At 37.5% G+C, this 23924-nt stretch overlaps 2 long non-coding RNA genes across 6 annotated transcripts in view; one reads left to right on the top strand and one right to left on the bottom strand.

The window, feature by feature from the left end:
- Window positions 1-13713, bottom strand: part of LOC103876240 — a 26988-nt gene extending 13275 nt beyond the window's left edge. Inside the window, exons 1-2 of one of the 4 annotated variants that reach the window (XR_635395.4) lie at window positions 13630-13713; window positions 11595-11713 (exon numbers count right to left, since the gene is read on the bottom strand). This is a non-coding gene — a long non-coding RNA (uncharacterized LOC103876240). Of the gene's footprint in view, window positions 1-11594; window positions 11714-12888; window positions 12946-13629 lie in introns of those variants that run through there. The other 3 variants (XR_635396.4, XR_004176512.1, XR_635397.4) reach the window with 3 other exon arrangements.
- Window positions 7681-20641, top strand: LOC103876239. 2 transcript variants are annotated; one of them, XR_002516083.2, is made up of 3 exons: window positions 7681-14780; window positions 15570-15677; window positions 20600-20641. It is a non-coding gene; the product is annotated as an uncharacterized LOC103876239 (long non-coding RNA). The 2 variants fall into 2 exon arrangements; XR_004176513.1 differs by lacking the exon at window positions 20600-20641 and having other exon boundaries at window positions 7681-14139; window positions 14562-14780; window positions 15570-18664.
- Window positions 20642-23924: the final 3283 nt, after the last annotated feature.

The following is a 23924-nucleotide window of genomic DNA, read 5'->3' on the forward strand; positions in this document are numbered from 1 at the left end:
TGGGCATTTAGTGCTATAAATTTCCCTCTAAACACTGCTTTAGCTGTGTCCCAGAGATTCTGGTATGTTGTGTCTTTGTTCTTATTAGTTTCAAAGAACTTTTTTATTTCTACCTTCATTTCGTTATTTACTCAGTAGTCATTCAGGAGCAGGTTGTTCAGTTTCCATGTACTTGTGCAGTTTTGAGTGTTTCTTAATTCTGAGTTCTAATTTGATTACACTGTGGTCTGAGAGACTGTTATGATTTCTGTCTTTTTCATTTGCTGAGGAGTGTTTTACTTCCAATTATGTGGTCAATTTTAGAATAAGTGCAATGTGGCGCTGAGAAGAATGTATGTCCTGTTGATTTGGGGTAGAGAGTCCTATAGATAACTATTAGGTCTGCTGGTCCAGAGCTGAGTTCAAATCCTGAACATCCTTGTTAATTTTCTGTCCCATTGATTGGTCTAATATTGACAGTGGGGTGTTAATGTCTCCCACTATTATTCTGTGGGAGTCTAAGTCTCTTTGTAGGTCTCTAAGAGCTTGCTTTATGAATCTGGATGCTCCTGTATTGGATGCATATATATTTAGGCTAGTTAGCTCTTCTTGTTGCATTGATCCCTTTACCACTATATAATGCCCTTCTTTGTCATTTTTGATCTCTGTTGGTTTAAAATCTTTTTTTTTTTTTTTTTTTTTTTTTTTTGAGACAGAGTCTCACTCTGTTGCCAGGCTGGAGTGCAGTGGTATGATCTCGGCTTACTACAACCTTTGCATCCCACATTCAAGCGATTCTCTTACCTCAGCCTCCCGAGTAGCTGGCACTACAGGCGCATGCCACTATGCGCAGCTAATTTTTGTACTTTTAGTAGAGACAGGGTTTCACAATGTTGGCCAGAATGGTCTCTAGCTCTTGACGTTGTGATCTGCCTGCCTTGGCCGCCCAAAGTGCTGGGATTATAGGCGTGAGCCACCATGCCCGGTCTCAAGTCTGTTTTATCAGAGACTGGGATTGCAACCCCTGCTTTATTTGCTTTCTGTCTGCTTGGTAAATATTCCTCCATCCCTTTATTTTGAACCTATGTTCATCTTTGCACATGAGATGGGTCTCCTGAATACAGCACACTGATGGATCTTAACTCTTTATCCAATTCTCCCATCTGTGTCTTTTAATTGGGGCATTTAGTCTGTTTACATTTAAGGTTGATATTGTTATGTGTGAATTTGATCCTGTCATTATGATTCTAGCTGGTTATTTTGTCCATTAATCGATGCAGTTTCTACATAGTGTTGATGGTCTTTACAATTTGGTATGTTTTTGCAGTGGCTGGTACTAGTTTTTCCTTTCTATATTTAGTGCTTCCTTCAGGAGCTCTTGTAAGTTAGGCTTGGTGGTGATAAAATCTGTCAGCATTTGCTTGTTTGTAAAGGACTTTATTTCTCCTTCCACTTATGACGCTTAGTTTGGCAGGATATGAAATTCTGGGTTGGAAATTCTTTTCTTTAAGGATGTTGAATATTGGCCCCTACTCTCTTCTGGCTTCTACGGTTTCTGCAGAAAGATCTGCTGTTAGCCTGAAGGGCTCCCCTTTGTGGATAACCCAATCTTTTTCTCTGGCTGCCCTTAACATACTTCCTTCATTTCAACCTTGATGAATCTGATGACTTGTGTATGCTTCATGAAGTTCTTGTGCTGTGTTTTTCAGCTCCATCAGGTTATTTATGTTCTTCTCTAAACTGGTTATTCTAATTAGCAATTCCTCTAATGTGTTTCAAGATTCTTAGTTTCCTCGCACTGGGTTAGAACATGCTCCTTTAGCTCAGAGCAGTTTGTTATTACCCACTTTCTGAAGCCTACTTCTGTCAGTTCATCAAACTCATTCTCCATCTAGTTTTGTTCCCTTGCTGGCGAGGAGTTGTGATCTTTTTGAGGAGAAGAGGTTTCTGGGTTTTGGAATTTTCAGCCTTTTTGCGCTGCTTTTTCCTCATCTTCATGGATTTATGTACCTTTGGTCTTTGTTGTTGGTGACTTTTGGATGGGGTTTCTGTGGATGTCCTTTTTGTTGATGTTAATGCTATTCCTTTCTCTTTGTTAGTTTTTCTTCTAACAGTCAGGCCCCTCTGCTGCGGGTCTGCTGGAGTTAGCTGGAAGTCCTCTCCAGACCCTGCTTGCATGGGTATCACCAGTGGAGGCTGCTGAACAACAAAGATTGCTGCCTGTTTCCTCCTCTGGAAGCTTTGTCCCAGAGGGGCACCCACCAGATGCCAGGCAGAGCCCTCCTATATGAGATATCTGCTGACCCCTGCTGGGAGGTGTCTCCCAGTCCAGAGGCACGGGGGTCAATGACCCACCTGAGGAGGCAGTCTGTCCCTTAGCAGAGCTAGAACGCTGTACTGGGAGATCTGCTGCTGTCTTCAGAGCCAGCAGGCAGGAACATTTAAGTCTGCCGAAGCTGTGCCCACAGCTGCCCTTCCCCCAGGTGCTCTGTCCCAGGGCGATGGGAGTTTTATCTATAAGCCTCTGACTGGGGCTGCTGTCTTTCTTTCAGAGATTCCCTGCCCATAGAGGAGGAATCTAGAGAGGTCTCTTTTTCCTTTTAATAAAGTGTTTTATGGAGTTTGTGGAGCATGCTCATATTCATCTCATTTGATCTTTACAACATCTCAGTGAAGAAAGTTAGTCAAGGTTCTCACTTCCATTTTTAGATAAGGGACACACAGTTCTTGGGGAGTTGAGTGGAATGGGGGCCCAGGGTTTTGACTCTAAGCCCTACGCTTTTTTTCTTTTTTTTTTTTTTCATTATAGTGCAATGATGGTTTAGGCCTCAGTTTCCTTACTTCAAACCAATGATAAATATACCTAGTTTGCCAACTTAGCAAGTTGTAGGAATGACAAGACATTGTTGAGTTTAAAGAACTATGACTAATAAAAGCCATATGTAATTGTGAAATAATTTTCTTGCTTTTGTCAAATTCAAGGGATCGTTTTTTCAGATCAAAAAGTCTTCCTCTACTTTCTTCAATAGAAAATGGCCAAAACCGATGCATGTGTACAGAGTTCTGGAATTCCCCATGTGACAACATTTAGGAATAAACTCTCTTAAAGAAAAAATGGAAGGTCATTAAAAAGCAACCAAATAGTAAATCCGATTTGACTTTCTACAGAGACTGTGATCAAATTTATTTTTTAGTAATGAATGATTGGTTTGCTTGAATGTAGTTCTGTTTTCTCACTCATTGATAAATATGGCCCTCTTACTTTTGAATTAGTTCTGCTATATAGGACTATGATTTTTAAGAAGTACAAAAATAAACAGATATTTTATATTCCAAAATTGGTTATGACCAGAGCCTTGTTTTCAAAATATAGAGCATAAATTAGAGAAATCTTCCAGTAAAGGACCAGAAATATGGTCTCTGTCAAGAATTATCATCTCTACCATTGCAGAGTGTAAAAATAGCCATGAGAAATATATGAGTGAATGGGTGTGTTCCAAAAAAGCTTTATTTATGAACACTAAAATGTGAATTTCATAAAATTTTCATATGTAATGAAATACTATTTATTTTTTCAACCACTTAAAAATGGAAAAACCATTCTTATGATCATACAGAAACAGATGATGGGCTGGATTTGGCCCATGGGCCATGTTCAACACCAAACTAAAGCACCAAACACTCATTGCTGCTGGAGACACTGCTCAGTTCCAGTGATTCTTGGAGCTGGAAAAGCATTTCTAGGGAGTTTTTTCTCACAACACAAATTTTCAGCACTGATGTCAGCAAAAGCAATACTTTTAAAGTAGGGGTCTAGAAGTCATCTTGTCGTAAGAAAAGTAGCAGTATCTCCTTGTCAGTAAGTTAGAGATCCTGGCTTTACTTTCAAAAGAGAAAGATTATTGAGCATAATTTAGCATAGAGCTGGCAAAATCTTGGAGGCAAGGCTTTAACAATCTCACAAGGTTTAGTGCATTTCCACTCTCGATTTCGTCCTCAATAAGTTTCTGTTGAATTGGAATTCCCATGAAGTTCCTAAGTTTTTGCTTATAATGTAGAATGAAGTGAATATAGACTATAATTGTCTGTTTAGAAGAGAAAGTGTTAATGAGCCTTTTAGTAGCACTCTTTACTGCTACTTGATGAAGGTTGATTAAGAAAGACTTAAATGACAGTGAGGTTTTACAAAAGTGCTAGCAGTAGGGCAAGGTGTGCACAATATCTAAATGATTAGCTATTATGAGCATGATGATACCCATGACTAAGCTACTTTGTGGCTATAAATTGGATATTTATGAAATCTGTTAAATTATTTCAGATCTCCAGTGTGTAATTGAATCACAATGAAGTAGCTAATTATTGCTATGTCCTATTATCTAAGAAGTTCAAACCCATTCCAAACTTCTTTGACTAACAGTCAACACCATGACATTTTAGTACCTAACTTATCTTTGTGTTTTTCATGTGTGTTACTTTCATTTGTTCAACTACATCACAAGTTTCTTTTGGGCAGGGTCATGTTACATAAATAGGAGCAACATGATGGTTAGGAGCAGGGCTGTAAACTCAGATTGCTAGGGTTCACATTCTGCTTTGGCATTTACTAGCAATGCAATCTGGAGTACATTATGTAGTCTCTCTTTGCCCTTAGTTTATTTATTTGCAAATAGCAATAATAATAAAGGTATCTACCTGATTGAGTTGGACTGCTGGGAGAGCTGAATGAATCAATGCATGTAGGCACTCAGAACAGTTGCTAATACACAGTGAGCCTTAGATAAATGCCAGTTAAAAATATGCCTTTGGGTCATAGTCTGAGGCTATAAAATCCTATTTATAAGCTGATGATTTCTCCAGTCCTGATCTTTCCAGTGAACCCCACATAAGTTATCCACTTGGAATACTTACACATCTCCACTTGGAAATCAAATACCACCTCAAAAGTACCATGCCCACAAAACTCACTTAATTTCTTTTCCACCCCAAACTTATTCTCCCTTAGTGTTTCCCATCCTGATATAAAGACAAGCTTTAGACTTCAGGCTAAAAAACAAATACAATCCTATAATCTCCATCTGTAACCTCTTTCTTTTTCACATATTTCATGTCCTCTCCATTAGCCTGTTCTGTGAGTTCTATAACATATATCTAAATCCAGCTAACCCATCAGTTTGCCTGTTCTGCTAGTCTGTATCATAATGATCTCTTTCCTAGGCTATGATTGCAGGCACCTCCTAACTGGTCTTCCTTCTTCTGTCCACAATCCTCTACCATCGACTTCCCACACATTAGCCAGAGTGCTGCATGCACAGCACCCACACAATTCCTGGTACATGGTAAGAATTCAATACATAAACTAAAGGGATGTTTGACTGGAATATTTGGAAGCTAATTTATGTATAACCATATGATAGGCACTAAGAGAATTTGATTAAAAGTGATGTAAAATTCTCAGTAGTCTCTGCCTTTTAAAATTATCGAAATAAGTAATTCCTTTACAAGTGAAGTCAGAAGAAGATGGGAATGCGTAATTTGGAAGGTTTCTTCCAACTATAAAATTTTGAGTCCATGATTGGTTAAAAGCCATAAGGTTAAGAATGTGACAGATAATTCAACCTATTCCCAAATTTTTTTATGAGAATATTCTTGAAAAAGTACTGGATTGGGAAGCTTTTGTTTAACAAACTCTGCATTTGTACCAGAAAGGTTAATTTGTGAGTCCTACACTTATACCAAACATATATATTTTATATTCATGCAGTTTGTCAGGACATATTATTTCATAAAAAAGAAAAGAAAAACACCTTCCTTAATTAGATCTTTCAGAAGTTAAGGTAGAAAAACAATTTGTGTCAAATTATGAATCTCCAAATATTTTCTTTTGCAGTACTTCTCTAGCCTATAAATCTTTTATTCAAGTATCTTTTTAAAAGTTAAAGTGTTTAGTATAATTTTTTTTCATTTTTATGTATTTATTTTTAAGATGATGTTTAAGTGTTTAGAGGCTTAGACCTAGGATGTTTTAAATATTAAGCCCTGATTCCTCTCATTTCTCTGTACAGAATTTTGACCAGACTGAGATATACTACAAAGGATAGTTGCCAGAAATAACACCCAAAGGTATATTTTAAGCTGGCATTTATTGATGGCTAGAGAACAAGGGGCTTGTTAGGTCATAGCATGCTGCTGAGGGCTGATAGGTCTATATCTCTTCCTGGGACACTTTCAGTCTGCAGCCCCTCTCCTATCTATCCCATTTTTTCTTCAGTGCCAGAGAGAGGTACATGATTTTTGTATCCAGAAAATTCAGAGACCCTTTTCTCTTGACTATAAGTAAGGAGACTATGAGTAGACATGGGGGAAAAATGAAAATTAAAGGAAGAAAGAATGGAAAAAGAGAAGGAGAAGATGGTGGCCAGAAGAGGAAAGAAAAACAAAGAAAAGGAAGAAAGAAAATAGATTAACTCTCAACTTCTGAAAAATATAGATAAAACTAATTACATGTTTCTGTGTATATACGTATATGTGTGGTGTCTGTGTGTGTGTGTGTGCGCACAAGTAGCCTACCTCTGTCTGCCTAGAGACCTTGAAACAGTGCTATACCTATAGCAAAGCATACACCTAGAACCCAGATGATCTTGATCTGTAATCATAATCTCCACTAAAAGGAATCAGATCTAGGGCTTCTTGGAGAGATGGCTGCTTGTGGAATTTGGGAAGGAAAGTGCAAGATAAGTCTGGAATATTTTGTGACAGAAAGTAAGATGTCCAAGGAATGTCAGACCCATGTCAAAAGAACATAGGAACCAGCTTGAAGAGACTTCCACTGGACAGATTTGAGAACTATTTCAGCATCAGAACATAACAACAACAATAATAATTGTAATAATTACAATCCATTATATAAAATAAGAATTCATGAGTCCATTCTTATATTAATTTTCAAAACACGCAGACAGATAAGTGAAAGCTGCTTTTCTTGACAGTAGAGTGCCAACCAATTAATGTAGAAGAAATGGTGGATGCTAAAACTGGTGGATAAAATTTTGACAAGAACTGTTATATTTGCATAGGCTTAAAGTATCCCAAACAAATTCTTTATTAATTACAAAGTCAAAAAAGCTTTTCAGTGGAAAAAGTGCTGTATACCAAAGTAAGTTTCATTACTACTGGGCCCATGAACATTAAATATTTCCAGATATGATCAAGAGAAGGACAAGCCATCACTTCCACAGAAGTCTTGCCAAAGTCAATCACCTGAATTTAATCATGAGGAAACATCAACCAAACCTAAAGCAAGAAGCATTCTATGAAGTAATTGACAAGTACCCTTCAAAATTGTCAAGGTCATGAAGGATTAAAAGACAGAGGAAAGCTTCCAGATGTAAGGAAATTAAAGAGATTTGACAACTAAATAAAATATATGTTCCTCGGTTGGATCCTCAACTTAAGGGAAAAAAATGACTGTAAAGAACATTATTGGAACAACTGAAAAAATTTGCATATGAATTGTGGATTGGTATCTTAGTATCTGTGGGCTGCAGAACCAGATACCATATTCTAGGTCGTTTAAACAACAGAAATTTATTTTTTCACAATTCTGGAGGCTATAAGTCTAAGATTAGAGTGTCGCATGGTTGTTTTCTGATGAGACAGACAGCCACCATCTTGCTGTGTGCTCACATGACCTCTTCTCTGTATGCACAGGCACACACACACACACACACACACACACAAGGAGAGAGAAAGAGAGAGCAAGAGCAAGAGAGAGAGAGTCCTGGTTCACCAATCTCATTGGACGAGGGCCTCATCCTCATAATCTCATCTAAGCCTAATAACCTCCCAAAGGTCCCATGTCCAAACACCATCACATTGAGGGTTAGGACTTCAACCTATGAATCTGTGTGGGGGACACAAGCATTCGGTACATAATCTTCAGGTATCAAAGTTAAATTTCTTGATTGTGATAACTTTGCAGGCGTTCTGTAAGAGAATGTCCTTGCTCTTAAGAAAATCACCCTAAAATTTTTAGGGTTAAAGAAACATATTGTCTCCAGGTTACTATCAAATGGTTCAGAAAAAAATGTACATATACATACACAAATAGAAAAAAAGAAATTAGGCACAATGTAAATACTTGTAGAATCTGGGTAATGAGTGTAATGGGATTTCCTTGTACATCAAACTAAAAGATACAAAAAATTTTATTCAAAAGGATTCTTGGAGCTACAAGGTAGATTCTTATTATCCTTCATTAATCAACCTATTACTACTTATCCAGGGAGTTAGCAAGCTTTCTCCATTTTACTTAATCTTCTTTCTGAAAATGGTAATTAATCTTCTGACTTTCAAAGAATAAAAATCTGAAAGTCCTCAGGTTCTCAGCATCTGTAACATTAGGTTAACATGAGTAATGCAACATTTTTATAAGATATAATTTAATAGAAAAAATACAAAGTCCTGTATTTGAATTTTAAAAAATCAATTGTTTTGGAACAAAATTAAAGATAGCTAAGAACTGCTCACCTGAAAAATCAGAGTTGACAAACAAATGCAATATAAAATATTAAAACGTATATGTAATTGTACATGTGAATGTAATTGAACTTAGTAACAATTTTTGGATCTTCTTTTAAAGGCATCAGTTAGTACTTAACAATATTTCTTTATGGCAGCATTGTTTAGTCTTAATGTGATTATTCACATATTTCTATTTTCATTGAAAATGTAATTCTTAATAAAGCACCGTTCTTCCAAAATATAAACATTTTTTTCTCTTTCTGTAGAAAACAATAACATACAAAAATAGGGGCTTACTTTCACCTTTTTTCAAAATCTCAATGACTTAAAAAAATTCCATAGGTTTATTTTCTATGCGTTTTCAAAATACGTGAACTTGAAATAACAAGAATATATGTATTCACATTTTCTATTTCACATAAATGTGTTGGGTCTTAAAAACATAGAATATATGTATTAAATGAAGTATTTATATGAGCGACAGATAATCATGTTTATGCCCACACCTGGTGGACTACTTGAAACAATTGATTCCTCCCTAGGAGGAGTAAACGAATGATCGTTCTAGATTTTCCCTTAAGTCAATAGTTTCAAATACAGTTCTCCCTTGTATTGTCCTGAGGGCCTGAATACTATGCGCTCAGTGCAGGGTTAGCTATTGAGGAGGTTTGGCAAATAGTGAGCTACTTTTTGAATTGAGCGTTGAAAATGATCTCAGCTACCCCAAATATGGCCTATGTTGCATTCCTCTTCCAATCACCTTGCAACAGACAGAGTTTTATTTCATGGGTTTGAGACCTTGGGGAGTTAAATGCAGAAGGAGACGCAGTAAAAATTAGACACGGGGGAGGGTATCCAGAAATGGCAGGATGGGTGGATGTGACAATAGTGTGAAGTATGTGAACAGCAAGAGGACAATTCAGAATGTCCAGGCTGGCCAGGAGGAACCCAGTGAAGAAAGATGGAGGTGGAATTTGTGCAGGGTTTGCCCTACTCAAGGGCTTGTGGAACAGAGACACCCCACATCCAGCAACTTTTGTGCTTTCATGAATCATGTAGTCAGATGCTACCACTCATGAAGCATTGGCACCATTGTAAATACATTGCCTACTGTGCATGATGCTTTGCTAAAACATCATGTGCCTCTCTGAGGTAGTATTTTATCTTTAAAATGCCTGTCCTGTCAACTTTTTCTCCTTAAACTTCCTATCACATCTTAAAATTTTTGCTACCATCTTTATTAGGCATAAATATCAAAGTTATACCTGCCTTATAAAAATATTGAACAGTTTTTCTTGGCTTTTAATACCCGGAGACAATTTAAAGAACATCGGGACTATCTGGTCTTGTTTTTGCTTGTCAAATCATAATTGCATAAATTTATGAGATGTAATGTGATATTTCGATGTCTACATACAATGTGGGATGATTAAATCAAGCTAATTAACATATCTAGCACCTCATTTACTTGTCCTTTTTTATGGTGAGACATTTAAAATTTATCCTGTTATTATTTTGAAATACTATATACGAGACATTCTTCTTGACTATAGTCACCGCGCTGTGCAATAGATCTCAAAGCCCGTTTCGCCTGTCTATCTGAAACGATGTAACTCATTTTCCTTCTGTTTTTGCAGATACTTCTCCCCTGGACCTTGTTCCCAGGCTCCGTCTGAAGCTGAACACTCTGCATGATCTCCCTGCCACCACAGCAAGCTATGAAGTTCATTACACATGCAGGTAGCAGACAGTACAGCTCTGCTTCCCTTTCTGAACACCTAGGGTAGCCTGCAATTATTCAGTGTGCCAGCCTGTTTCCAAGCCTACAATGTATAGTCCCTCTAGTACATACTCATTTTTTTCTCAGAGAGCCAAGTACAGACATAGGCAGTTTTCTTCTCAAAATGTGCCAGAAATTCCAAAACAATCTCAAGGCATTAAAGGCTATGTGCAGAAAGCATGCAGTTGTAGAGTCCCTCCTTTGCAGAACCTTGTACCTCAGCCTACCAGCATTTCCTTGCTGCTTCTCTTCCTGACCCTCATCCTCATGCACAGACCATTGGATTTTACTGCACTCACGTACTTGTGTACTTCTTTCTAACAGCTGACTGAAATCCTTCCTACATTTTCAGGGTGGTGGGCAGAAAGTTTTTCTCAGGAAACATTGTAGGGAAGCTGGCAGGGGACAGTAATATATATGGGGAGGGTCACATTCTATTATTGATGGGTTTCCGTGGTCACAGGGAGTCAGGGCTGGTTGGAAATGGAAAGAAACAAGTTCATGTTAACACAGCTGAGTGCAAGGCTATGGCCTAAAGACCTGAGACGCTCCAGGAATAGGTTCAGGATGCTTCCTTGTTGTCTTCTGATGAAACCAAAATCTACCATTTCTGTTTGAGAGTTTTGGGAAAGAGGTGGCAGGTGAGGAGGTTAGGGCATAGATGTGTGAATACTGCCACTATGAACCCCAAAGCACATTTGCCATGATTGGTCTAAAAATAAGATAATAATCCAAACGTAGCTAAATATAGACTACTGTCTAGTTTCTCTCTTTTACACTCTTTGGCTACCAGTGATCCTTTATGCCTGTCCGTTGGGGGACTTAGGAAGGACAAAGAAGAGACAAGAATCAGTGTAACATTTAAACAACAGTGCAACCGTGCTGTGACAGCCATCTCATCGTGATGTCCTAAGTAGCCAGTGTTTCCTTCACAACACGACAATGGTAAACAAAGATGTTTTCTGGGTGGCTGAAGCAAATGTGATTTTTATGCTCAGACCATCCCCCTGCCCTTAAGCCCCTACCATGGTTAAAAAATTTTTTTTTTCTTTTTTTTTTTTTTTGCTATGAATTTTCTACATGGAGATAGGTGAAATGAGACATTATTTTCTTCTGTTTATTTTCTATGTTACACAATTTCAAGATGCTGGAAATTTTGTTGAAACACTACTCACTGCAGAGAATATAAGCTTGCATATTGAATTCTAAAATCCCCCTGTTGTGTGGCATTGCTAAGAATGCAGGAGGGGAAGTTCTGTTGTGTGAAATCCCAGGGTTATGACAAGTTTGACAAGATGAGCTTGATTGACCTTACCTCATGTGGTCACACAGGCAAATCTACCATCGAGGTTCTCAAAAACAGATAAGGCAGATGAGGAATGGCCCTCTAGAGATGAACACTGATTTGTTGTAACCTGAGTAGAAAAAATAAATCTGGGAGATTTTAAAACATCGTTTAATGAGTAAAATAATGCGATGCGAAGAATGATGGGGTTTTATAATTCCTCTCTAAGCCCCACGGTAAAAATTACAAATCATCATTGTTTAGTAAAAATCGGATGCATTTTTTAAAAATTCAACTGGAGCAGGAGGATGGGAAGAAGTAAGTATATTCATTAAAATGTTTATTGGTGAGCTGTGGCTGTTTTTCATGAGCCACTGACATCTATTCTAATACACAGACAAAGAAAATCCTCAAAGGCAACGCTCAATGAGATCTTGGCAATATTTTTCACTTAGGAAGGATTAATTTCTATGAAGGAAAGCTTTTTAGAAACATGAAATAATGAGCTCTAAATGTATGTCCTTGTCAGGCACATTAGCACAAATGGCTTGGACTATTTCCTAGAGGAAATTAGATGCTTTGTGGGATGCAGGAGTAGAGGGAGTACATTTTGATTGGAGTCAAGATTGGGAAAAAATGATTGGGATTTAGGATTGAGTGAAGGTGAACCTGAATGATCCTCAACTAACAAGCCTGAGTCAAAGACTCTGATCTGTAGAGAGAATAAACTGCAAAGGAGAAGCAACTAGAGACCAGCGTTGTATAAACCCTCCTGTCCAGGATAGAGCTAATTTCTCTGCTTGCTGAATTACAGCCTAAAAATGCAAATTCAGTTATTTGCAAGCTATGTTTCCCAGTCAAACTACTAAAACCCAATTCTATGATTACAAAGAAAGGGAGAAAGACAGAGGTTGCCTTTTGGCATCTAAAAACACATGTCTCCCACTACTCAATTGTGACTGCTCAGAGAGAACAACTCTCTGTCAATGGAAACTGAGAGGTTGTGGGAAAAATAATGTGATGATGGGCAACAAGATGGCAGAAAGGAAGAGAGCAGTTCATAGAGATAAGAAGTGATCAGAGAAAAGAAAAACAAGAATTCAATCGTTTCCAAATGTCTTGTCTGTTTCTTCTTTTATCCTGTCTCCTCTCCACCTACCCTTCCATGATTGCTGCAGGTATACACATAGAGTACTTTAATTTGTGAACATCTGTTCATCCAATTTGAATTCCATATTCTCTAGGGGAAATTCTGTGATGCAATGAGCATAAAATGAGTTGCAGAACCATTAGTAGCAACAAAGGTGGGGAGGGGGTCTCTTACCTGAGGTGCTGCTCTGAAAACATCTTCTAATATTCTTGGCTTTCCTAACGAAGTGCTATCACCTCTGCAGATGGTAAAATTATGTATGTATTTTGTGGAATTCCCTTAGCAAGGACGCTTTCATTGGGGGAGTTTAATAAGAATGATATTCTTTGGTGGAAAAAAGAACACTGGCTACTTATGATATCACACTGAGATGGCTGTAGCACGATTGCAGTGTTGTTTAAGTGTTACATTGATTTTTGTCTCTTCTCTGTCCTTCCTAAGTCCCCTGAGGGGTAGGCAAAAAGGATTGCTGGTAGCCTTTCCCCACTGCAACCTGTAAATTTAATTCAATAGGATCTCACTGAAATCTGAACATTTAAGTCCAAGTAAATATTACCTGAAAGTTATTTTTAAAGGGCTACATGAATTTTTAAATTATGCTAAAAGATTGAGAATCATAATGAAGAAACATGTTTTTAAGGGAGATTTAAAAGGAGGAAACATTGTCTAGTCCAACTCTAAACTCCTGCCCTTCTCCATAGTCAACACATTTACCAAAAGCCAGAAGCATACATAATTTCTACTAATTTTCAGAGAAAAAATAAAAATTCATACTACAGTTATATAACTTATTATCTAAATTTGGACATTAAAAAATATAAATGGGAATTTTTAAAACATCTATTAAAACAACAGGCATAACCTAGAACTGTCCTAAGCAAACTAGATAACTAGAAGTATAGCCGCCCTACTTACCTTCATCCTATAGATGTGCACAGTTAGTGCTGGAACCATTGCTACAAATCCTTCTCCAGCTTGGTGGAGAAATCACTATGGAACTGGCACATTGCTGCTGAGTCATCCTCTCCTTCACTTCATAACTCATCATCTAAATGTGTTTCTATATTTTCAGAAAGTTGAGGCTCAGGAAAAGTAAGCAACCTTCTCTCTACCTCACAGCAACCTATGCGCTATACTTCCCTTATCTTTTATAAGTATAAAAGATCTAGAGTTTCTAGATCCTCAGGAATGTTCCCCATGGCTCCCCTGACATGAATTATGACATCACTAACACTCCCAGGGATGTAGTTTGAAGAGTATAATTTTTTTCCCCTAGTGCTCAGTACTTATACTAATTTCTAGATCTCAAGACCTGATCGTCTTGAGCACTGTCATATTCAGAGTGATCCTCAACAATGAAGTTTTAATATTTCTTTCTTGATAATAGGAGATAAACTAAATATGTGTTTCAGTATACTCATGGAGGTAAAGTCTTTTAACAACCCCAAGTTAAGGAACTGTGGTTATCAACATTGTTTCTAGATGATGGCTTCTTTTTCTCCTTCTTGAATGGAGTTTAATGTTGTTAGTGTTCAGAGAGAAAGGTCTAACATTTAGGACTCTTGGCCCTTCCAAACTTCCTTCCCTTAAGAGCAATGCCAGGAATAAACTTTTAAGAACAGAGGGGCAAACTAACAGTAAAGGCACAAGGGGCAAAGCTTAAGCTGAGTCTTAAGGGACTAATTTTCCTCATCTTTAGAATACTGCATAGACAGAGGTTCCACAGCATTTAGGAGAATGTTGAAAACTGGGAGCTTCTGCAGGATGGGTGAGGAATTCGTGAGGACTGGCACCAAAGGAGCCCGAGTAACATGCTAAAGAGCTAGACTTTATTCTGTGTCCACTAGGGAATAGCTGAAGAATGTTGAGCAAGAGAGAGATGTATATATAGTAAGCACCTTTTAAAAAGAAGTCAGGTGACTTTGAAGAGCTGGATTGTAGGGTGTAACATGATGCCAGAAGAGTAGCTAGGAGGCTCTTGGCAAAGCTTGGATAAGAGGACAGATCTGAGCTAAATATCTGACTGAGAAGATTGATAGAAATGCATGAATCAGCAAGAGATTCAGGTACTAAACTTATAGGTCTAGGTTTTTGCAATATATATATGTGTGTGTGTGTGTGTGTGTGTGTGTGTGTGTATAAAATATAGAAACTATACAGAACCACTTAAGGAAGCATTGTATTACCAAAAATAGAAAAGGAGATGACTAGCAGATTTCTGGCTATGGAAACAGGGCAGTTGGTGGCATTTTAAACCGAGGTAAGGATTACTGAAGAAAGAGGGACTATTGGTAAGGAATGAGTAAAAATAGTAAGTTAAATATGAATGTATTTCATTTATTCATATGACACTGGACACAGATGTCCAGAAACTTATTAATAAGTGTCATCAAGTAAAATGCTCTTCATTAAATGCATGATAATACTAAGATTAAGAGGAATCAAGTAAATTTAGAAAGATCACCCAAAGTCTTACAGAGCTGGAATTGAAACACGAAGCTTCTGAGAGTCAACCCAGAAACTTTCTCTGAGTCAAAGCTTACCATGTCTTGCTGTTGTTTAGTTAGTTAAAAGAAAAGTTGGTTGACTTAATAACAGGATTTTAATTCCAGGAAGAATTTTGCTTGAGTGTTGCCTTTTTGCCTGAGTTATTGCTATGTATGCTAGCTGTGTTTCCCCATTAATTGCATTTAGAAATTGTATAAATCCTGCTTCTGGAGCAAAATTCTATAAGAAGATGACACACCTCTGTGCTGTCAGAGGATCCTGAGAGGGTTTCTAAAGGCTATTGCTGAAGGCAGTCATAATGTTCAGTTTGGGTGTCCCCATTTCCTCTTTTATTTTATTCTGTTCAGCTGTGTTGGAATCAAGCAGAGGAAGTAACCCAAAGTGCATCTGGTTTAGAAGGATTCTCAAACTTCCCTCTCCAACATCTGCCTTGCGATGGGATCATTAAACAAAAGGTGACCTCACAAATAGCCCTTTGTCAAACAAGCAGCCTGTTTTTCTCATGAGAAATGCCCTTTTGCCTAATGTGGGTGTTGAAACTGTCGCTCATCAAAAGTAAAGTGTCTGCCCCTCATGGGTGAGCACTAGTGATGGGAATGTGACTAGTTCTGCAAAGTGAAAGCAGATGTTTGCAGAGAGGAGTCAACATTGAGAAAGTGTTTTAGGATCACATAAAAATATTGTTAATAAAATATTACTTTTTTAAGAAACAAAAAGTCCACAACTGATCTTTCAGGCTTCAGTGAGGGCTGTTTATAAGATTTCAAAGGGTATTTTTCACAGTTGTTTCCATCCCAATGATTCTAAAATGATCCTTATTTAAAGTTATGGTGACTCAATGACATTTCTTTGGTTGTTTTGTTGTTTGAAGGTTATTAGAAAATGGCAACATCTTGGTATATTAGGTTCGATTTTAGTCAGTGGTATATTTTCATCATCCCATTTTTATAAGTATCAAAACATGTTCTAGATATTTAGATTGATATCAGACAGTGGCTTTGTTCAAGTTGGATGAGCCAAACAGGACTTGCACATTTTAAGATGTTGGTTTTGACTTATACTTTGTAAGTCTCTTTGTCTTTGACTTTTGCCCATGAATTTCTGCTTAGCTAGAAAATACTGTGTGTTTGGTATTTTGTTGTTGTTTGGTTTTACTTTGTGTTGTTTGCTATAGTTAAGACAAACCTAGATGTTCAATGTATAACCTTGTTGTTTTGGGGTAAATTCTTTGGCTGAATCACTCCACACCAAATGCACAAACCTGTATATATCCACCTGGAAGCATGTCTCTACTTTAGAGTGATACAATCTTGACCTGTAACAAGTCTTTCTTTCCACTCGTGACATCAAGGTTATGAGTCCCACAATCACTTTAGTTGATGGAGTTCTCCACAATGTGTTTCAGGGCCTGGTAGTTAGGACTATGTTCCTACATTAGCCTCTGTGAGTGGCATGCTTACTGAAATGTGCACCAGTGGCTCTGATCTCTTTAATCACATGAGGGAAGGGAAGGGGAGAGAGAGGGAAGGCTCTGTGATTATCTGATTCCCATGGAAGTTTTCCTTGTTTTGTTGCTGGAGCACTACAAGGCAAATGCTACTCACTTCTTTTAAGAAATCCCAGCTGCAGAGGAGCTGCTGACCACAACAGGGTCTGTTGCCAAAACACTCTACTGGAGTGCTGCTGTGGCCTAGAAATAGCTGCAAATAATGAGAAGTTCTCAGAAAAAAAGAAAAAAGAAAAATGAAAGCTCATGGAAATATTTTAAGATAAAAGGAGTCTTATCTGTGGTTATGTATATACAAACACAGTTTGTGGGTTTGGAGACCAAGGCCATACTTTTGTTCATACTGTTCAGGCTCCTTTGTTCTAGCTGGATTAGGGAAACTTTTTCTCTTGGCTTAGATGACATCAGGTCTTAACTGGTGGCTCTGTAGTATTTTATTTTTAAAATGCACAAAGTATAAAAAGGTAAGCGGCACTTAATAATTTGGGTACTGTATTAGTCCATTCTCACATTGCTATAAAGAACTACCTGGTATTAGGTAATTTACGAAGAAAGAAGGTTTAATTCACAAACAGTTCCACAGGCTGTACAGGAAGTGTGGCTGGGGAGGCCTCAGGAAACTAACAATCATGGCAGAAGGCAAAATGGAAGCCAGCATGTCCTACCTGACTGGAGCAGGAAGAATAGAGAGAAAGGGGAGGTGCTACACATTTTGCAACAACCAGATCTCAGGAGGACTCACTCACTGTCATGGGAAAAACAAGGGGAAAGTCCAGCCCTGTGATCCAATCACCTCCCACCAGGTCCCCCCTCCAACATTTGGGATTATTATTCAACATGAGATTTGGGAGGGGACATAATTACAAACCATATCAGTTACTTTTTATAGAGAAGGTAAACTTTGATATCATAGCTGTGGTTAGAATATACAGGTTGTTCAGTTGTTTTGCTGTAATCCATGATGTTATATCTCTGTGTTGCTGGAAAAATTTCTTCAGATCTTGACCTGTAACAAGTCTTTGTTTCCACTTGTGACATCAAGGTTATGTCTTCAGTTTACTTTGACTCTAAATATGTCATTAATCCCAGTCTATAAATGGAGTATGGAATGGGGAAGAAAAATGTATTTAACTGGATGCATCACTATTATTTCTCCAAGCTGTAGGCATGACCTTAGGATGATGCCCCCCAAGAACAGGAGGATAAAAAGCTTCCTCCGTAAAATATGCAATAATAAGAGTAAAGTTTTTGATGAATGGGTACTTGGGGCTTTTAGGAAATCGATAAATAACATCCTTTTTTTTCTCCTGAGTTTGGAAAAATAAGACAGAAGCCAAACAAAAGAAGAATATAAAATTACTTTCATTATTAATAAAGATTGCATCAGAGAATACAATTTAATATGTAGCAAAGTGGACATCTAATATTTTCTGTACTTTCCATAATGGATTCAGTCTAGTACTCAGAACTATAGGCATTCCTCTTGCAGGAATGGGGGCAATCCACATGGTTGAGAGCAGGACACAGTGCCCCCTCTGTACACATAGCCCATCCCTATAAGAGATCAAAGCCCACAAAGCCTTCCTTAAAATTCACATCACATCAACTCATTCTTCCACAAGGAAGTATGGAAAAGATTGGGAACAGAGGTCAGAGGAAAGCATAGAAAGTCCGCTATGGAAATATGAGGCAAGGGAAGTTGAGACTCTTTAAATATTCATTAGCAGCATTAAGATAGAAGTGAATTATAGTTGGTAAAGGGAGAAAAATGTCAGCGTCTTAGAAGTTCTAGGAGTGAGATAGACAATGAGCCTACTAGGTAAGGAGGTTAAAAATGGAGGAGGATGGCCAGGCGTGGTGACTCACGCTTGTAATCCCAGCATTTTGGGAGGCCAAGGTGGGCGGATCACCTGAGGTTGGGAGTTTGAGACCAGCCTGACCAACATGGAGAAACCCCATCTCTACTAAAAATACAAAATTAGCCTGGTGTGGTGGCGCATGCCTGTAATCCCAGCTACTCGGAAGACTGAGGCAGGAGAATGGCTTGAACCTGGGAGGCAGAGGTTGCAGTGAGTCAAGATCATGCCATTGCACTCCAGCCTGGGCAACAAGAGTGAAAATCCATCTCAAAAAAAAAAAAAAAAAAAAAAAAGAGCGAGAGAAGGAAGACAACAGAAGGTGGTAAATAAAGGCCACTTTTTAGCACCACCTTTGCTGATTCAGATGGGCAAGTAGGAGGCTGAAGTGATTGATAGATTTAAGGGGCTAAGAGTACAGAAGTTGGAGTCCAAGTTCTGTTGAGGGGCAAATCCAGGTAGTCCTTGCTTTCTTCAGGTTTGAAATCCCTGAAGGGCTGCACCCTAGGAGAAAGGATAAACTAAAAGTAAACAGATTCTCACAGAAGCTGCAGCTTATCTTAGAATTCTCTTAATTCCTATACTTAAATTGAGATGATTTTAATTTGCACGTGCTCACAGGCATGTGGCAGAAATAAATAAAAATACTCCCTTATGGATGATAACACCATATTACTCCTGAGTTTACTTTCACAAACAATATTACAAATACAATTTCTGGTTGATAATAAAACATTCATGGAAATATGAGGCAAGGGAAGAGACACGAATACAAAGAGACAAGATAACATGAATGGGAACTAACTGGAACACAGAACAATATAAGTATATCTTCAGGTTTCCAGACATTGGTTTTATCAGATACAGACCTTAGCATAACTATGCTTTCTATTGCTCAAGGAAAAAAGAGACAATATGCAGAATTATGGCAAAAGTAAAAAATAAAAAACTTTGCAAGGAAACAATAGTGAAGTTTTAAATTTTAAAAATACAGTAATCCAAATTAGGAACTCAATACATGAGTTTAGTAGCAGATTAGATGCACCTACAGAAAGAATTGGTAAAATGAAATACAGGTCAGGAGAAAATATTCAGAATGAATAGAGAGACTAAAGGAACAGAATATAGAGAAAAGAGAATAACAGAGTACACAATGAGAAAGTAAAATATTTGTAATTGAAATCTTAGAAGAAAAAGAGAGAGAAAATGGGAAAATAAATATTTATAAAAAGAATGGCTAAGAATTTTCAAAAAGTTGATGAAAGATACCAAACCTCATCCACAAACCCTGAAAACCCAATGTACCATAAATAAAAAGAAGGCATATCTAGATAAGTAATTATAAAAGTATTGAATAAAAAGGCAAAGAAAAAAATGTAAATTGTCTAGAGCAGGATTGTTGTTATTGTTGGTGCTAAAAAGGCAAAGTAAATGTAAAGGAACAACAAGACTAAGAGCTGATCTACTTAAACAATGCAGCCAAGAGGAATTATACCTTTAAAGTGTTGAAAGAAAATAACTCTCAACCCATAAACTGATAATTAGTGGGAATGATGCTTAAGAAAAGAAGGTAAAGTGAAAACATTAAGGTGCTTCTTCATCAGCAGGCCCACAATGAAATAAATATTAAAGAGTATACTTTAAGCAGAAGAAAAATGACTCCATCTGGAAGCTCAGAGGTGCTTCCAAGAGCAACAAAAATGGCAAATATATCATTCAATAAATTAATACTCTCTATACAAAATAATAATAAAGTCTATCATTTAATATTTATACATGACAGATTTAAAAATAAATGAAACCATGTCATATGATATGGTTAGGTTTTGTGTCTCCACCCAAAGCCTTTTTTGAATTGTAATCCCCAGTTGTTGAGAAAGAGACCTGATGGGAGGCAATTGGATCATGAGGGCAGTTTCCCCCATGCTGTTATTGTGATAGTGCGGGAGTTTTCATGAGATCTGATGGTTTTATACACGACAGTTCCCCTGAGCTTTTCTCTTTGTTTCTCCAGCTGCCTTGTGAAGAGGTGCCTGCTTCCCCTTTTGCCTTTCACCATGATTGTAAGTTTCCTGAGGCCTCCCCAGCCATGCAGAACTGTGAGTCAATTAAACCTCTTTTGTTTATAAATTACCCAGACTCAGGTAGTATCTTTATAGCAGTGAAAGAATGGAATAATACAACATCTAAGTTGGGAGAAATCAAATAGAAATAATATACATTAAGATTTTCACAGATGCAGAAAAGGCTTTTGACAAAGTTCAATAGTCCTGCATGCTAAAAACTCTCAATAAACAAGATATTGATGGAACACATCTCAAAATAATAAGAGCTATTTATGACAAACCCACAGCCAATATCATACTGAATGGGCAAAAACTGGAAGCATTCCCTTTGAAAACCAGTGCAAGACAAGGATGCCCTCTCTCACCACTCCTATTCAACATAGTATTGGAAATTCTGGCCAGAGCAATCAGGCAAGAGAAAGAAATAACGGATATTCAAATAGGAAGAGAGGAAGTCAAATTGTCTCTGTTTGCAGATGACATGATTGTATAGTTAGAAAACCCCATCATCTCAGCCCAAAAATCTCCTTAAGCTGATAAGCCACATCAGCAAAGTCTCAGGAAACAAAATCAATGTGCAAAAATCACAAGCATTCCTATACACCAATAACAGACAAACAGCCAAATCATGAGTGAACTCCCATTCACAACTGCTTCAAAGAGAATAAAATCCCTAGGAATACAGCTTACAAGGGATGTGAAGGACCTCTTCAAGGAGAGCTACACACCACTGCTCAAGGAAATAAGAGAGGATACAAACAAATGGACAAATATTTCATGCTCATGGATAGAAAGAATTAATACCATGAAAATGGCCATACTGCTCAAAGTAATTCATAAATTCAATGCTATCCTTATCAAGCTACCACTGACTTTCTTCACAGAATTGGAAAAAACCACTTTAAATTTCATCTGGAACCAAAAAAGAGCCCGCATAGCCAAGACAATACTAAGCAAAAAGAACAAAACTGGAGGCATCACGCTACCTGACTTCAAACTATACTACAAGGCTACAGTAACCAAAAGAGCATGGTACTGCTACCAAAACAGATATATAGACCAATGGAACAGAACACAGGCCTTAGAAATAACACCACACATCTACAACCATCGGATCTTTGACAAACCTGACAAAAACAAGCAATGGGGAAAGGATTCCCTATTTAATAAATGGTACTGGGAAACCTGGCTAGTCACATGCAGAAAACGGAAACTGGACCACTTCCTTATACCTTATATAAAAATTAACTCAAGATGGACTAAAGACTTAAACATAAAACCTAAAACCATAAAAACCCTAGAAGAAAACCTAGTCAATACCATTCAGGACATAGGCATGGGCAAAGACTTCATGACTAAAACACTAAAAGCAATGACAACAAAAGCCAAAAATGACAAATGGGATCTGATTAAACTAAAGAGCTTCTGCATAGCAAAAGAAACTATCATCAGAGTGAACAGGCAACCTACAGAATGGGAGAAAATCTTTGTAATCTATCTGTCTGAAAAAGGGCTAATATCCAGAATCTACAAACCACTTAAACAAATTTACAAGAAAAAAAAAACCCATCAAAAAGTGGGTGAAGGAAATGAATAGACAGTTCTCAAAAGAAGACATTTATGTAGCCAACAAACATATGAAAGAAATCTCATCAACACTGGTCATTAGAGAAATGCAGATCAAAACCACAATGAGATACCATCTCATCCCAGTTAGAATGGTGATTATTAAAAAGTCAGGAAACAACAGATGCTGGAGAGGATGTAGAGAAATAGGAATGCTTTTACAATGTTGGTGGGAGTGTAAATTAGTTCAACCATTGTGGAAGGCAGTGTGATGATTCCTCAAGGATCTAGAACCAGAACTACCATTTGACCCAGCCATCCCATTACTGGGTATATACCCAAAGGATTATAAGTCATTCTACTATGAAGAGACATACTCACATATGTTTATTGTGGCACTGTTCACAATAGTAAAGACTTGGAACCAACCCAAATGCCCATTGGATTAAGAAAATGTGGCATATATGAACCATGGAATACTATCCAGCCATAAAAAAGTATGAGTTCATGTCCTTTGCAGGGACATGGATGAAGCTGGAAACCATCATTCTCAGCAAACTAACACAGGAACAGAAAACCAGACACTGAATGTTCTCACTCATAAGTGGGAGTGGAACAATGAACATACACATCGGGGCCTGTAGGGGGTTGGGGGGTTAGGGGAGGAATAGCTTCAGGAGAAATATCTAATGTAGATAATGGGTTGATGAGTGCAGCAAACCACCATGGCACATTGTGTACCTATGTAACAAAACTGCACGTTCTGCACATGTACCCCAGAACTTAAAGTATAATTTAAAAAAGATTTTTACATTGACTAGGCAATAAGTCAAAATACCAGTGAATTTAGCCTTCTTAAGCTCTGGGGTAAGCACTAAAAGAAGAGTAAAGTAGCATCTAACTTTCAACCTAATGAAGGAGGTAAGAAAGTAGTACAAAATAATATAAAAACAAAAAAGAAAAACCCAAATCCAAACAGAACGATAATAGAACGTGTGGGATAAATAGTAAGAAATGAATAGTATAGTAGATTTAAATTTTACCTGGAAAGGTTAAGTTGAATAGCTAAAACACTTCTCAGAAAGAGAAAAGTGGGAGGTATCATTCTACCCAATTTGAAGAATTATTAGATAGCTGTAGGTAACAAGACTGTGTAGCATTTGCAAAAGGATAGACATAGGTCAGTGGCACAGAATAGAGAACCCACAAACAGCTCCACACAAGTGCAGCCAACTGATTTTTGATACGAGTGCAAAAGCAATTTAAAGGATGAAGGATAATTTTGTCAATAAATGTTACTGGAAAAATTGGATATCCATAGCTGTCTCCCCTCCCTGCTAACCTCTACAACCCTGCCTCCACAAAAGGAATCTAAACCTCAGGAAAAATTAACTCAAAATGGAGCATAATTTTAAGTGTAAAACTATAAAGCTTATAGAAGATACCACAGGATAAGCTCTTCAGGACCCATGGCTTGGTGACAAGTTCTTAGACATGACATGAAATGCAAGATCTATGAAAGGAAAGTATTCATAAATTGTTCTTCATCAAAACTAAAAACTTCTGCTGTGCAAAAGACTATGGTGAAGAAGATGAAAGGACAAGGACAGACTAGGAGAAAATATATTCAAATCACATATGTGTAGAATTGTCCAGACTCAACAGTATGGCAATAAACAATCCAATTAGAAAATGAGAAAAATATAT

This window comes from Papio anubis, chromosome 10, assembly GCF_008728515.1.
Source record: "Papio anubis isolate 15944 chromosome 10, Panubis1.0, whole genome shotgun sequence".
Taxonomy (NCBI): Eukaryota; Metazoa; Chordata; class Mammalia; order Primates; family Cercopithecidae; genus Papio; species Papio anubis.